Genomic DNA, 16,100 nt, shown 5'->3' on the forward strand with positions numbered 1-16,100 from the left:
CTAAATTAGATCCCATACTAAATGAGATAATCAGAAAACAGCTTCCAAATATTACAGGTACTTTCGTTAAATCATAATGTGGTTTATGGCTCCTTGGTGAAATAAGCTAAATACATCACTAACTTATAAAACAAAGTCCCCCGCCGCGTCTGTCTGTATTTTCGCAATTAACTCAAAAACTACTGAACGTATTTTCGTGCGGTTTTCATTTATCAATAGAGTGATTTGTGAGGAAGATTTAAGTGTATAATTCGTTAAGGTTTTACCCGCGCGAAGCTGGGTGGGTCAGTGGTTTGTAAATAAAATTTAAAATAAATAATAACTTTTTGTAAGACTAAATTTCTCATAGCTAGCTTAGATACTTTTTTCTCATTCATTTGTCTTCTGATTTAAATAATTATATTCTATTTATTTACAGTATAAAATATATAGATAATCTAAAATAAGGCATTGTCCCAAGGATGCTGGCGGCATTTCCTCGTTGCATCGTAATTCTAATACGTTATGCGAGGATAAAAATATATACACTATCTGATTTATTAAATATACAATATCCTATACCTTTAAACGAGCAATTCTTATATATATATTCAATATATATATTTCGGGGATCTCGGAAACGGCTCTAACGATTTCGATGAAATTTGATATATGGGGGTTTTCGGGGGCGAAAAATTGATCTAGGTTATCTCTGGGAAAACGCGCATTTTCGAGTTTTTAAGTTTTCTTCCAGTCTCCCAGATATTGTATTTTTAAGTCGCGATGGCTCGACATGTTTCACTCCATAACGAGGTGTTTTATATTTTTGACTTAAAAACGCAAGACCCCTTTTAATATTAATACGTCCGAGCCTGACGGAATTTTATTATTAAAATTGGCCTGTCAGTATTCAAAAGCCATAAGCATCTTATTTATAAACCGTTTCAAAAAACAAACCATTAAGAATGCCCCAAAGCTTATAAAGCTCTTAGACTAAGCTTTAAGCTCAAAGATAAAGAAAGTCACCCCGATAGATCTCAAGGTGGATACAGCTCGAACAGCCAAGATTTATTCCGTGAAATATAACCAGAGGGGTCTGGGAATAACTGGAAAAATCATGACTAAGAGGTAGAATTTAATTTACTTGCTACTTGTATGGGTGGAGAAGAATATGAGTATTAGTATGGAAGATGCTTTTAGTTTTAATACTAGGTACCCTACCAAACTTGTGCTGCCTAAAGTAAAATCTAAATTATGCAGCAGGAATTGTTACTGCATGGCAATAAAAGTGTATAACAACATTCCGAAAGAAATAAGAGAATATCCACAACCACTCTTCCTTAGAAAATTACATGAATGGCTCATGAACAAGCAATTTTACTCCCTACAAGAATATTTGTCGTATAAAGGTTTGTAGTAGCATGTTTTTAATAATTTCACGACTAGATATAGCTAAATTAATTTAGTTCGTAGTCTTAGATATAGGTACAGTCAGCGTCAAATACTTCGTAGCAGTCAAAGTTGCCAAATAGTTCGGTACACCATACTAAATATATGGTGTACCGAACTATTTGGCTACTTTGACTGCTACGAAGTATTTGACGCTGACTGTACTAGTACAATAAGATATATATTGCGTGCTGGATCTCGGCAGATTGTGATGAACTTTTGTAAATACTAACACCTTTTGTACTCACTTTCATGCAATAAAAAAATTATGAATTATGAATTATGATGGCGGCAGATAAATGTGTTGGAATATGCTTAATATACACGGTGGCCAAAAAATATGTTCATTCCCGTTGCCAGGGAGGTTTTGGGCTTATACTGTGCAACTTTTACTATAAGACTAACCCCGAAATTGCGAAAAAAAATTCTGGCTGTTTTATATATTTTAGTTGGTCCATTTTCTATGGGAGGCTAATTTTTTTTTTGCTATTTCGGGGTTGGTCCCATAGTAAAAGTTGCTCTGTATATTCCCGAAACCTCCCTGGCAACGGGAAGCACATATTTTTTGGCCACCTTGTATAATATAATATTGAGATGAGCATTTTGGGATTAACTTAATATACTACTAGTGACTTTGAGAGCTGTGGACCTCGCCAGCATAACTTAAAACTGGAAAAATTGAATCAACAAAAGAAATTAATCATCGGACTTGCTCACAAAAATACACGAAAATCGATTAAGAATTGCGACATGTAGAAGAGAAAATCTGGACATGCAAAAGCGTTTTTCCCAAACTTAAACGGAGACAATTGCTAACGCTCGGTCAAAATATTATTTTTCGAATGAACTATCTTTAGTATGATTTAACCGACAATTAGGTTAAATATGTTATGAAACATAATCTGAGCATGATTTTGATATCAATTAGCAAGCAACAAAAAAAAGGTCAAGTCGTTTGGAAATTCATAATTGTAAGTATTGTCACAAAGTAAATAGCGGCGGCGCGCGCCGGAGCAGAGAGTTCGCTCAGTACAAAGTGCCATTTTCGCCGCACGCACACAGACGTGACATTTACGCACACGTTACATTTACAGGCGTTCTCGGGCACTCTCGGGCAGCAGAGCTTAGTCGGGCTGTGCGCGCGTTGCCCACTTGACGTCCCTGCCGCTACGTAGGTACCTACTGTCATGTACAGTCAGCGTCAAATACTTTGTAGCAACCAAAGTAGCCAAATAGTTCGGTACACCATATATTTAGTATGGTGTACCGAACTATTTGGCCACTTTGACTGCTACAAAGTATTTGACGCTGACTGTATGTCAAAATGCAGTCTCTAAGGAATGTAAACATGATAAGATGTATGTATAAACAAATCGATGGCTGTAAACTTATATTACCTACTCCTTTTTAAAATTCGAAATTAATACAGAAGCAACCCTCACCTTCTGTTTATTTTTTATTTTGAGGTATTGTGCACCTAATTTTTATTACACAAATTTAAGAAGGGCCATGTCCTATTCATTCATTCTTTTAAAATTAAATGGCTTCAGTCCATTGGGACAATTTCGCCAGTGTCAAAGTATTAGGAGCTTTAAATACAATTAAAATTGTACGGTTAGTACAAGACTGTGTACGATGATTTTATTAGCTCTTGTAAAGCGATAGCTGGACTTTACAAGTAGCACGTGGACTACCGGCCGTTGACTCCAAAATGGTGGTTAAACGCATTTCAAGACTAATTCTCCATTCACTGCACACTAACACATTAGTTTGCTGTACTTATCCATATAATAATTTGTCGATATTACACTTTAAACCATATTAATGAGCAAAAAAAGGAATTAATCACGAGACGTGGATATCAAGGTGGCGCTCGAACCGGGAGTCACCATGTCCTAGTCACAAGTTGTGACTAGTTGTAACTAGTTGTGACTCACAACTAGTTACTTTACTGTCACTTTATAACTATCACTTGACTGTTTGTTTTTTATAGGATTTTAATCGTCTCATCACTCCCTTATACATACAGTGTGTCCCTAGCCATTGGACAAAGCTGAAATGTCCATATGCATTAGGGTATTTAGAACCAGTGTACAAAGTATCGTAACAGCCGGTGTAGCGGTGTCGAAGAAATTAACAAATTACCAATTTTTACTTTGGAGCAGCCTGTATGTGTTAGTAGCTCCTAAGGTAATATCTTCAAAGAATAGTATGGAACCTTCTTCGACCTTTTTCATTATCTTTTTTATTTATGACACAAACAAGCTTCTGACTTTTGAAAAATGTCATCATTTTCAAATATTTTGAACAATTTGTCAAAAACACTGCCAAAGATTAACACAGTGTAAGAAGCACACTTGTCGTTGTTGTTGTTGTTGTCGATTATTGCAAATAACTTTTGTTCGAACACATATTTTTTTATCTTTTGTTCTAATTAAAAAAATATTTACGTCAGAGCATTCCTGAGAAGTAACCCTACGTCCAATGGCTAAGGTCAGCCTGTATATGGTGGGTATACATAAATTCGTATTCTTTTTTTTTTTTATACCACGACGGTGGCAAACAAACATACGGCCCGCCTGATGGTAAGCAGTCACCGTAGCCTATGGACGCCTGCAACACCAGAGGCATTACATGCGCATTGCAGACCCTTTAAAAACCTGTACACTCCTTTTTTGAAGAACCCCATACTGTAGCCCCTCGGGAAAACCTCGGCAGGAAGCTCATTCCACAGCCGAAGCGTTCGCGGGAGGAAATTCCTCTTAAACCGCACAGTACGCGACCATTTAGGCTCTAGGGTGTGAGGATGAACACCCTGCCTATGGCTAGCGGTGCGGTGATAGAAAGCGGCCGTTGGCATCATGTCAAACAATTCTTCAGAGCACAGCCCATTGTACAAGCGGTAGAACACACACAAGGAGGCAAAGTCTCTCCTTAGACTTAAAGGTTCAATACCACTTGGACGTAGTTAAAGGAAAAGGATTCAATCCACAGCGAGATGAGCAAAAGTTATGGAGGTTTAAAGTTAGAAATGGTATTCCTCATTACTGATTCACTTTTCCCATAATACTTATTTGGATGAAACATGAGTTTTGACGTGTTTTAAGATTCTGTACATAAACGATTTAGTTTAATGTCGTATTTCTTGAGATGTTTAACTAAATGTGGGGTTGGATCCATTTTGAGAAAATACTTTTTCCATGTAACCTTTTTCATTTTAAATAGGCAATAAGGATTTATCCCAATAAATTGGAAAAAAAAACGTGAAAATCATCAAGAAAAGATAAAAAACTTTATTAAAAAAACAATGTAAGAGCTTATCAAAGTATTGAGTATTAACAAAATTGACATCACTTCTGTTTAACGATAATAAAAGCCTCTTATAATCACTAATCGTTTACATAAAAAAAACAGTCTGAATGTTATACACGATATATGTATTTTAATCTGTATCTATATTTGGTACTATGCATTCTACTTCAGGATCTTCAGTTTCCAAGTCAACAGGCCCTGCATAGCCTTCTATGTCTTCTTCAAATGTGGAATTTCCTCGAAGGGAATAGTAAAACGGTAGGCAGTCCCTTGGGATAAGATCGAACATCGATCTTAAATCATCCAACTTTGCTTCCCTTCCATTAGGCCACAATAGTGAAAAATCAGTTTCAGAGATGACTAGAGGCCTACCTTTTACATTTTTCTCAATGTTTAGCTCGTCATTTATGATCGTTTTCATAAAAACAATAGCCTCATCGTCCTTCTTCAATAAAATTCCTTTCGTAATCAGCCAATTAGTTTTTTCTTTATTCATAAAAGTTTTTCTGTTTACTATCTTTTTCTCAAGATTCTTAGAGCTCAAAAAATCTTCTTTTTTCATTTTGTAAACCTGTAATGGGTTCTTCTTCTTGCAATTCTTCATAACTTTTATATACTCGTACTCATCTGCAGTGTAGATTATTTCGTGATGTTTGAGTTGAGTTTCGATTTTCGAAAAATCTGTAAGCAAGAAAGTGTGGCCTGATTTAAGATAATTAAGAGTTATAGTCTTTAAGGTTGCATGGGAATGTAGGATTCCCTTTAACATGAGAACGATTTTTATGTTTCGGTTTTGTCCACCACAACAATCGCTCCATAAGGATAGGTGCTGTACCTTAGGATCCAGTTTATTTCTAATGAAATGAATCAAACATGAACTCACTTCTTGGGCACCTCGTTCAGCTTCTCCTTCAAAAATCCCAATAACGTATTCATGTAAACTGGATCTTTTCCGTTGATTAATTTGCCACTATGAAACTATACCTGGAGTAAATTATCAAAAAAGATCCAAGTAACTTAAATCGACTTTGATGTTTGACGCTGAATATAAGTACAAGTTAATTTAAACCTGCAAAAATGATTCAAACAATTTGAATTATTTCTGTTATTTTTCCTCATCTATTTAATTTGTTTATGAATTACGATCCAAGTCGAAATATAAAGCAAAAAATTCAAAACTAGCCTATCATAGCAGTAAAACTGCCTTTTAGGTTAAGTATAAAGCTGTTTAAATTTAAAAAGTCAGCCTAAAGTTAGTATATTTAACATGAATCGTTTTTGTTGTTTACTGACACACCAATGCTGGAATAACAAGAATTCCACAAATGTGATCCAAGTTTGCTGAATCGTTTTTGTTGTTTAGCTAAAGTATTTACACATCGTCAAATTAGTTTCTCAAAAATGATCCAAATGGGTTGGATCAGTTTTGTTGATATATATTTAGGACGAAAAGTATTCAATGCATTTTCTCAAAAAGATTCCAAGCAGTTTGGATTTTTCTTCTTGAAATTTATATAAACCAGTCCAGTCACTAACCTAATTTTACAACAAGGTACCAAGAGTATTGAATACTTATTGGTGAATATCATTTTTAATCTTTCATACATGGGGGATGGTATCCGATGTCGATTAAAATATGAAAACGCTATGTGAGCTCAGTGCTTTTTTGCTGAATGAAAATATACACATTAAAGGCCTGCCTGGTATACTTAACTCATGTTTTGGTATTTTTGTGGATTGGATCCTTTTCCTTTAACTACGTCCACTTGTGAGTTTGGGATCGTCGACGATTCGTACAGCGCAGCGTGTATTCTTAGATTACGAGTAAAAATAATAAAATAATGCTTCTAGTTTTAATTGCGGAAACATTCAATGATAGAATATATACTTATTTATTATTGAATACTCTCAATCTGGAGCATTGAAATCATTGAAATTTTACCAAATACGAACTCGTTTCAAAGCTCATTAAGCCTTCATATGGCAGAAAATGTACGCTTTTAATGATTTTGAACTTAATTTCAATGTATTTTGGTGTCAGTTTTGAGTAAATTATGATACCCATTAAAGCTTGATCAATACCTATAAATGTTACAGCGTTAGGGTGTCACGGGTATCGAATTATATGAGCGATTGTTGCAAATTACTGTCATGCTCTTTATGTGAATTATTGTAATTAAATTAGACATTGGTTTTACGTGTAATTAAACTACAATAGCGGCTTCGGCTGTGGAATGAGCTTCCTGTCGAAGTTTTCCCGAGGGGCTACAGTATGGGGTTCTTCAAAAAAGTAGTGTACAAGTTTTTAAAGGGTCGGCAACGCGCATGTAATAACTCTGGTGTTGCAGGCATCCAACTATGGTCCAAAATCAACTCTAATAATCATTGTTCGAATATTATGTCTTTGAATGTCGCAGTTCTTAAGCAAAATATTTGCATAAATTAATAAAAAAACAGTCAACACGAAAAAGAAGATTGGTATTGATATAATATTTTGTTTTATATTACAAACATTTATTCTACACGGTGCCCGCGAGGAAACGCAAATATTTTAACAGTACATTCCGGATCGTATTGAGAGACAAAAATGTCATATACCTTAATTTTTTTTAATTCGCTTAGTTTCAGAGTTAATACCAATTAAAAAAAACGTGTTTTTAATTGTGTTTCAGTGCATAACGCCTTTTCGATGGCTAAGTCGCCACTATAGGGAGCGTGCATGAACTGTAGGAGGCAGCACAGGAGCTGTCAGATTTTTGGCGCGAGGCGTAAATGTGATGTTTATTGTTCCGATGTAGCCCACAAAATGGCAGAATCTACTATGCACAAGAAAACACGTGACGTGTAAATGTGCATGTTTATGGTTCCGATTCAGGCCACAAGATGGCAGACCCTCCAACTCGCACGGTCCCTATGGGACTTAGTCTAGACGTCCTTATTGACAGATATCGGAGTGACAATAAGGAACACTTTGAATAGACTAGTTGTTACGAAAAAAAATGTACTAATTCATATTAATCCATAATTTTTTCAAGAACATGTACTTATTATGTGTAAAAACCTACAAAAAGTATAAAAACATTTTTTTGGCAGAATTGACTTAAGTTATATAAGATTTTTTCCTTCATATGGCCACAGGAATACGTGGTTAATTTTTTTCCGTTACCTCGCGGGCACCTTGTTGACCGAAGCGTAGCGTAGGTCTACGTTTTGACTCGCGCAATCTGCTTTCGTATGTCCGGATGTTCTCCTCTACAGGTCGCAATTCTCAACCGATTCGCGTGAAATTTTGTGACCATATTCTATGATCAAATAGAATTTTTTTGTCGATCCAGTTTTTGGAATTTTTTAAAAATGGCGGAGTCATGGTACGTCGCGCGTAAACAAATAGCCGTATCGATATCATAAGAGTTTCCTCCTTGTGAGACATGGTTACAGAGTGATTTGCAAAAAATTCAGATATTTTAGAACGCTGGTTTAGGGGGTATTTAGATATTTAGGTTTTACTCGAGAATAAGTAGCCTAATTTCACCGTGTCACATATATCCATTCGTGGCTCAATTGGAATACACTAGCTTTACAATCATGAGGTTCCGGGCTCAAATCCCGAACAATGAAATCTTTTTTGTTTTTTTTTGCACTTTAATTTCCTATTTTTTATTGACTAAGCTTTGTAAGAGGGAGACAGAAGAGGACCCTGGATCTATTCCCTGAATTGTAACATTTTGTATTTTTTTGTATTTAAATTTCGTATTGTTGATCAAGCGAGCACGAAGCGCGAGCAAAGCGTATTCGTTTCAGTTTTATTGTCTGAACTTTTTTTTACAGCCGTTAAAGTTCAAGGAGACGGACAGTTGCCCAGGCGAAAACGGGTTCATGTAAAAAAAAATCTGAGCAGTTTTTGCATTAAGATTAATTTATCAACTTTGGCTTTGCTATAGAGACGTAGTTGTAGATTTGAATATTGATATTATATTAGGAATAGAAGTTTAAACGTAAGTAAATGTATGTTATATTGCTTTAATAAAAGAAAATTATATATCATAGCTCAATGAGGGAAACGGTTTTATAACATATTTCCTGCGTGCAGTCGCCGATGCTTGCTATAATCTTGTCTACAAAAATTCTGGCCACAAATTTGCAGGAACACAGTGTTCCGAAGATTTATTATAAATCTTCTGTTGATATTTTAGTCAAGGTACCTATTCGATGTAGCAAAATGATGTTTTAGCGGATTAAATTGCCAAATCCTATAGAGATAAAACACTACAGAGTGAAGCTTTGATGGCCCTTCTTCTGCCGACGAAGATGGAGGTGGTTCTACTTTTACCATTCAGGGGATGACCGACTAACTGTGGGCGTTTGGAAACGGGAAAGGGAGTATTTTCTCTTTCCTTCCCATTTTGTAGGCGTTGGCAAAGAGAATTTGAAATGGAGGTGGACCGTCAAACAAAATTTTGTTGCTACAGTAAAATTGCTGCTATATCTTTCGACACATGATAAAAATTGTAAAAAGCCATTTGACTTTCCTTTCCTTGATGATCTTTTTGATCCTTATTCGTTTACTAATATATGATAAAATTGTTAAAGACCTAAAAGTGGCGCCATCTAATAGATAAAAGGCCAAATGTTTGACAGCATCGTTTCGAGCAATGGCACCATAACGTTCCAAAAGTTTTAATCATGTGTCCAAAGATGGCAGTAAATTTACGTGTCTACAAAGTTTTCTTAGTTAATAATTAATGAAAATTCCTTTTCCGTGCGGACTCTTTAAATTCTGATATACGAAAAAGTATCTATAAAAAATTAAGAGCAATTAATATTATTTACAGGTCGCTATAAATGAAACAATACTGCTATACAAAATAGTATGAAAATAAATTGACCCATCAATAATTCTGCTTTGGAAATATCTTTAAGGGCTCTTTATTCGTTTTATTTATTATTTATAAGTATGCTAAAAAACTGGCGATCGTTTTTGTTTTTGTTTTAGGTAACTTTGCATTTTTTTATTTGTATGAGGATATTGCAAATTACAAAATCATAGCGACCACCTAATCATTCGCAAATGAGGTCATATTTGGCACATAGATTACTGTTCTATAAAAATCATTTCAACTTTTTTCTACATACAAAGTTGGACCATCCTATTCGATAATTATGTTTTTTTGTCAATTTAGTTTTTATAAATTCTTCTAAACAGCGGAGCCCATACATTTATTCAGTTTTAAGGGCTCCTCTACACGATGGCCCAGCGTAGGCCAATCTAAGGGACACAGCTATGCGGTGAAATGAGATAGCAATATCACTTGCTCCCTCTAACGCAGTGGTTCCTAACCTTGTCAGTTCTGCCACCCCTATGACTAACTAGGGAACCCGATTTTACCCCTACTCCCAATAAATATCAATATTCTTTCTTACAGGTCTAATTTCTGTTATATTTAATTGAGCTTATTACCTCCGTAAAAGACCAGATTTACCACTACGGGGGTAATTACCCCCAAGTTAGGAACAGCTGCTCTAACGCATAAATGCGCCCCTAGGACTTGCCTACGCTGGGCCATCGTGTAGAGGAGCCATCAGCTATGCTCGCGAGGTCTACAGCTCACAGAGCTACTAGTATATCATTGTTTCGACTTTTGACAAATCTTCTTAAACAGCTAACAAACGTTTCTAACACATATCTACGCAATACAACCAATTGTAACCGGCATTGTTTCGATCCACAGCTGTGTTGTACGTTGTCAGGAGCAGGCACAAAGGGAGAAGTTCAGACCCTTCGGGCGAACGTGTGGGCGTCTAGTGATGTACGAATAACTAAGACTTTAAGGCTAGTTCGGTTTAAAGACTTTTCATTCCTCATGCTTTGAATGAAGGTCATTGTTGTTATAAAGTGCGCTGAAAGTGGTACGTTTCTGCACTAGAACGTTTATTTAATTTCCAAGTACGACTTTTTAATTGTTTTTACGATAAGCAATGGAAATTTGGTTTTATATGGATTTGATATACAATTACCATTCTGATATTTAACTCCCCATTCCATAAATAACAATACTTTTTCCTATATTCGTTGAAAGCACCCTCAAAAAATACTATAGGGAGCGTGCATGAACTGTAGGAGGCAGCACAGGAGCCGTCAGATTTTTGGCGCGAGGCGTAAATGTGATGTTTATTGTTCCGATGTAGCCCACAAGATGGCAGAACCTACTATGCACAAGATAACATTTGACGTGTAAATGTACATGTTTATGGTTCCGATTCATTCCAACCCGCACGGTCCCTATAAAAAAAATAACTTAGTCATGTTTGAAAAACACACAAGTATTTTACTTTTCTTGTATTCTAAATGAAAAGTAGAGTGTTTAACACGGGCGAAAGGCATAATTTCAGCCTCGGAATATTGGGCGTTCACACTGCGTCGGAACCGACGATAACCGACTGCCATTTGACTTTCCAGCACAGAGGGTAAACTTATTACGACATATTAATAATCTATCAGTGTTCGACTGCTTTATCGACTACTTTTTCAAATGTGTTTGTTTTTATACAAAAATGTTTTAGGTATGGGTATTATTACTACTATTATACCCTATTAGCGTTTATAGTACCTTTAATTTTATTTTATTTTTTTAATTTGATATTCGTGCCTTTTCTACTGACAAGTTGGGTTGGGTGTGTATACGCTGTGTACAATTATACACTGACTTGTGTGTTGCTTGTATTAGCGGCAAAGCTGTGGAAAATTGGCTAAAATGTTATTAATGTGTTGGAAAGTAATGTTTAAATTTACCGCTATACATGTGCAGCTTCAAAAAAGGTATTAGTATAACAATCGGTATTATTTTAAGTCGGTTAAAGGTTAATATCTTAATGATGTCTTGTGAACAACTAATTCCATACCTACTAATATACCGACAAGTTATCGATACAGTCATATGAACATTTTGTCAAGTACAGTAACAGTTTAGGTTTTTACACAAAATATTCTAAATTATTGACTGATATGATGAAATATTAACACACAATTGAAGAAAAACTTATAATGAACTGTATAAACCGGCTTTTTTACACTTTTATGCTGTTAATTTGATAAAATATCGTTACGAAAATTTCGCTAGGAAGAAAATTACCTGTGAAATTACAATTTTCCTGAGTTATTTGGCCCTGAAACACTACAACTCGGCACACAACATGACACCATCCTCACTAAATTACTTAATATTTTTTTTTTCTGATTCTCTTATATTTTTCACACCAAAAAATACGGCAATATGCTCTTGCCGACTACTAACTCAAAAATGGTTGTGTTTTCTCATATGTAGTCTGCCTCTTTCGCACTCATGGGATATTCATATACGTGATGGTTTCCCTTTCGCACACTTCATCTGTCTGTCAAGCGTTTGAGATGTCTGTGGCCTTAACTTGATTTGACACGTTGTCAATAATCCGTTATTAAATTTACTATATTTTTGTGAGTCAAATTGTAAAATAATATAAGGCTTTAAGTACAGCACTAGGGATGTCATATAAGTGTATGTTATTGTACGAAGTTGTGTAAAGATATATCTATTGTCTATGAGACAAGACAAGTAATTTTAAAATGATAAAAATGCCAGTCTTGGGCTAGTACATTGTAATAACAGTTTTCTAGTTTTCAATTTCCTTAAACGAAATTTAATTATTTTATATATTCTAAAATTTAATAAATAGTCTGAATTTAAACCATTATTATTTATCCATCTACTTAAATTCTAAAAAAAATTCAATATTTCATAACTTGTCTTGAGATGATAAAGTTGACACGTTGTCATTTGTAATTAGGGTAGGTAACTTAATCTATAAAGCTCGTGTTTTTTCAATTTCATGTTTAAAATTAATTAGTGCTTGAAAGTGTTCCATTAAGTAGTTTATTTATAAAAACCGGCCAAGTGGGACCCAGACTCGCGCACGAAGGATTCGGTACCATTATCTATAAAAACGAGCAAAAAAATCAAGTTTGTTGTATGGGAAACCCCTTAAATATTTATTTTATTCTGTTTTTTAGTATTTGTTGTTATAGCGGCAACAGAAATACATAATCTGTAGATATTTTAACTGTCTAACTATTACAGTTTATGAGATACAGCCTGGAGACAGACGGACGGAGAGACGGACTGCGGAGTCTTAGTAATAGGGTCCCGTTTTACCCTTTGTGTACGGAACCCTAAAAAATAGAGTCATATTTTTTTCCATGTTATCTGGTTTAAAATTACTTCTTTTACAGTCAATAATCCATGTATTTAATATATCTTTACCATGTCGATAAATGAGATGTCACTATGGCAATTCAAAAGTGCCACGAAAATTCCGACCTCAGGCAATGAGACACTATTTTAGGGTATTTATTGTTTCCCATAAAATTTTAAGTCATAATATATTGTTTGTCCGCATTTTCGTTAATCATAATTTGGTTATTCTCAGAAACACGTAACTTTTCAGGATTGCCATAAAACAAACCTAACATACCTACTTATAGGATAACTTAACACATTCACTGCCAGACAAAAAACGGCGCACTACCCCAGAAACCGGTGGTCAATAGCTGCGTACAAAACAACCCACCCATCGGGTTGTTTTGCATCTGAACAAAGTTCACGAGCGCCCACCAGGTGGGTTCCCAGCAGTGAATGTGTTGAGAATAAAAAGTTAACGGTTTCTGAGTTATGATTAATGATAATATGACTATCATTACATTATGACTTTCAATAATTATGCCAAACAAAGGGATCAGAGCTAAACGATCGCATTTTTTTAAACTTTACCTTTCAACGTATCAATGCAGTGAGCCTATCCTACATACCATCCAAATCATTGCCACTTTTATTTTTAAGACCCATATTTTAAGTTTATTTTAATCAATTTGTGACTGGCTGTCAATCTTGATTCCATTCACTTAGGTGAATATAAAATTATATATTTTTTTTATAATTGTTTTTGGTCGACATTATTATAAAACACATAAGCTAGACTCCTAAAGCGCTTGTACAAAGACTGATATAAAAGTACACCGGTACATTATACCTTATAATTAATTTTGCCTCATTATGATTTTTTTATTACAATTTTCTTTGAAGTTATTATGTTTCTCGAGAAATTACTTATTACAATCAATCATGAGAAAAATATTCTTTATGTTCTCATAATTGATTGTAATAATTTTGACGATCGGTTTGGCCTAGTGGGTAGTGACCCTGCCTACGAAGCTGATAGTCCCGGGTTCAAATCCTGGTAAGGGCATTTATACGTGTGATGAGCATGGATATTTGTTCCTGAATCATGGGTGTTTTCTATGTATTTAAGTATTTATTAATATTTATATATTATATATATCGTTGTCTAAGTACCCTCAACACAAGCCTTATTGAGCTTACTGTAGGACTTAGTCAGTTTGTGTAATAATGTCCTATAATATTTATTTATTTCTTTAATAATGAAGCTTAAATGTGAATTATTAATTAAATGAAATGCGTTTTTAGACTAAACCGACATATGTATTTGACATTCGTCTCAATTATGATATTACTTCATTAAGGGCCCGTTTCACAATGTCCAAGTAAAGTATTGGATAGCTAATTAACAAATAAATTAACTGCCAGATAAAACTTCCTGCAAAACTAAGCACTTTATCTACCAGTTAAGCTTATTTGAAGATTGTGATGCCAACGATTACTTTATTCGTCAGATAAGTGGCAAGTAGCTTATTCAGGACTCTACTTGGACATTGTGAAACAGACCCTTAGTCTTTCTAACAGATACACCCAAGGCAAAAAGTATGGTAACAAGATTGTTTTCGTTAATATCTCATGTTTCTGCCTTTGTTTTATAATTTACAAAAATATATTTATTTATATAAATATTATAGGACATTATTACACAAACTGACTAAGTCCCACAGTAAGCTCAATAAGGCTTGTGTTGAGGGTACTTAGACAACGATATATATAATATATAAATATTCATAAATAGAAAACACCCATGACTCGGGAACAAATATCCATGCTCATCACATGAATAAATGTCTTTACCAGGATTTGAACCCCGGACCATCGGCTTCGTAGTGGGTCAATACCCACTAGGTCAGACCGGTCGTCAAATGTAACCTAAAATTTACATTACGCAACCACAAAAGGTTAAAAATACTCGTTTAATATCAAAATATCCTAAAATATTATCAAAAATAAAAAAATAAAAATTAGGAAAAAGTAAAATATAAACCCTTTGAATTGCTTTGAAAAATGTTGAACTGGAAAATATCATAGCCACAACTTGAGTAATTTGAGTAATTTACTTTTAAAATGTTCTACTATTATATTTAACTTTTTGTTTCTAATAAGTAGTATACCTATATATTACATAGCTTAAAAAATCACACTTGTCTATTAAAATATAAGCTTGTTTCCATACTTTTGACCATGGGTGTAAGATTGTGTGCCCCATTACAATAAATATATTTTAATTGAGACACGTCTATCATAGTAATAAAATATAAATATAAACAAGGTTTAAAAAACGGTTACGTGGAATAGGTGTTAAGTATTATTTTTATTTAAATTATTTATTTTGTTTTGGTATATGGTAAGCCTAATATTATATTTATATTAATAATATTTTTTGGTGATACGTCATTTTCATCTCTTTTTATGTTGTGCTAGTTTTTTTCTCCCCAAATATAATAATTCGGTTCATATATTTGTTTCTTTTACATAGTGCACAGTTTTTTATCACCTCAAAGCTTAGTTATCAATTTATGTCAATAAAAATGAATATTACATGGTCTATATATGTCTACATATTTTACGCCCATAAAATACCGCCGAAAGATTCATCCTAAATCGTACCAACTTAAATACTAACTCTAGTACCAACTTAAATACTAACTATAAACTACGTACTTACGCGTAGCACAAACACACACACATACCTCAAAACATGTTTCACAGAACAACACAGCACAACACAGCACTAGGTCTACGCTCGCTACGATCGCTACGCCGCACGAGCGCTGCGAGCTACGAGCGGGTCGGTACTGACGTTGCCCCTCCCCGCGCGTACGTAACCCGGGCACTATGTTTTGTTTTTGTGGTTTGCAATTGTTTTTTATTGTACACTTGTTGAATTGTTTTATTAAATATTATATGTGTTTTTAATAACTACGTTCTGTTTATGAAGAACGTTTAACTGGATAATTTTTTTTGTATTATAAACAGTTTTTTGGAGTTACACATTTTTGTTGGTTTTGAAAAAATCTACACGCTTATTTAAGGCAAGAATGAGAATGCGAATATACAAAAGTATGAAAGTTGAAAATACATAGATTTAAC

At 34.4% G+C, this 16,100-nt stretch overlaps 1 protein-coding gene across 2 annotated transcripts in view; it reads right to left on the bottom strand.

Moving 5' to 3' along the window:
• LOC133528297 (neural cell adhesion molecule 2-like) overlaps nt 1-15,884 on the bottom strand; it is a 525,889-nt gene extending 510,005 nt beyond the window's left edge. The window contains exon 1 of one of the 2 annotated variants that reach the window (XM_061865629.1): nt 15,701-15,884. The gene's annotated coding sequence lies outside the window, so the exon portion shown is untranslated. Of the gene's footprint in view, nt 1-15,675 lie in introns of both variants that reach the window. The other variant, XM_061865628.1, reaches the window with a different exon arrangement.
• Between the last annotated feature and the right edge of the window lie 216 nt (nt 15,885-16,100).

The sequence above is a fragment of the Cydia pomonella genome, chromosome 19 (assembly GCF_033807575.1).
Source record: "Cydia pomonella isolate Wapato2018A chromosome 19, ilCydPomo1, whole genome shotgun sequence".
Classification (NCBI taxonomy): Eukaryota; Metazoa; Arthropoda; class Insecta; order Lepidoptera; family Tortricidae; genus Cydia; species Cydia pomonella.